The sequence below is a fragment of the Equus asinus genome, chromosome 17 (assembly GCF_041296235.1).
Source record: "Equus asinus isolate D_3611 breed Donkey chromosome 17, EquAss-T2T_v2, whole genome shotgun sequence".
NCBI lineage: Eukaryota > Metazoa > Chordata > Mammalia > Perissodactyla > Equidae > Equus > Equus asinus.
Window position 1 is genome coordinate 22,420,304 of NC_091806.1, and position 1,554 is coordinate 22,421,857.

The following is a 1,554-nucleotide window of genomic DNA, read 5'->3' on the forward strand; positions in this document are numbered from 1 at the left end:
CTCCAGGTTTATCTTTGTGATTCTCTGGTTTACTCCAGCTACAGATGGATGAATTTTTATAGCTTTGTATACTCTGCTGCCTTTTTGGAATGCTCTTCCCTTTTTGTACATGTAACTAACTCCTATTCATTTGCCAATTTGCAGCTCGCAAGCTTTTCAGATATGCAAGGGATTATTATGTAATTCACCCAATGAATGAAGGAGTCTTTTATTTTGTATTTTCAGATCACTCCACTCAATTACTGCCTCCTGGTGGTGACCATATGGCTAACACGTACAATGTGACTGAATTCATTTTTTCTGGGACTTTCTCCTAATCAGGAGGTGCAGACTGTTTGCTTTGTGCTATTTCTGCTCTTGTACACAGCAATTGTGCTGGGGAATCTCCTCATTGTGCTCACTGTCATGACCAGCAGAAGTCTTGGTTCCCCCTTGTACTTCTTCCTCAGCTACCTGTCCTTCGTGGAGATCTGCTACTCCTCTACTTCAGCCCCCAAACTCATCTCAGATTTGCTGGCTGAAAGGAAAGCCATATCTCTGTGGGGCTGCATGACACAGATTTTCTTCATCCACTTCTTTGGTGGCACTGAGATGTTCCTGCTCACTGTGATGGCCTATGACCGCTACGTGGCCATCTGTAAGCCTCTGAACTACACTACCATCATGAACCGGCAGGTGTGTGCTATCCTGGTTGGAGCAGCATGGGTGGGGGGCTTTGTGCATTCCTTTGCCCAAATCCTTCTCATCTTCCACTTGCCCTTCTGTGGCCCCAATGTGATCGACCACTATTTCTGTGACCTGCTTCCTCTGCTCAAACTTGCCTGCTCTGACACCTTCCTCCTTGGTCTTCTGATCGTTGCCAATGGGGGGACTTTGTCTGTGGTCAGCTTTGTGGTCCTCTTAATCTCCTATGTGGTCATCTTGGTCCATTTGAGGTCTCGAAGCTCTGAGGGGCGGCGCAAGGCCCTCTCCACTTGGGGGTCCCATATCACCGTGGTTTCCTTGTTCTTTGGGCCCTGCATCTTCATCTATCTGAGACCTTCTACGACTCTGTCTGTGGACAAGATGGTGGCCGTGTTCTACATAGTGATCACTCCACTCCTCAACCCTGTCATCTACTCCCTGAGAAATGCAGAAATGAAGAAGGCCGTGAAGAGGCTGTGGATCAGGACAATGAATCTAGATGAGAAATAGAGGCCAAGTCTTGGTATTGATCCCTGGGTTTATAATGATGCTGAGTCCAAACTGATGGGGCAGAATGGGATGGAGAAAAGTTCACATTACTTGTTAGCTCTACAGTTATTTTAACTGGTTCCCATCTTCAAAACCCTTGTTCTAATCACTTGTAAAATATTTCCTCTTATGGGTGTACTATGCCTTAATTAACCATTTTCTGTTAGATGTTTAGGTCATTTCTATTTTTTTACTACTATAAGTAAGTTTGTGGTGAGATTCTTGAATAGAAGAAACCTTATACTTCTGATTTTCTTTCAGACTCACTTGCTACAGTAAATTTACTATTTTAAAAGCTATAATGACTTTATGAATAGTGTT

The 1,554-nt window shown here is 44.0% G+C and overlaps 1 pseudogene; it reads left to right on the forward strand.

Annotated features, from left to right (window-relative positions):
- Positions 1 to 263: 263 nt before the first annotated feature.
- LOC139040485 (olfactory receptor 4X2-like) lies at positions 264 to 1,194 on the forward strand (annotated as a pseudogene).
- Positions 1,195 to 1,554: the final 360 nt, after the last annotated feature.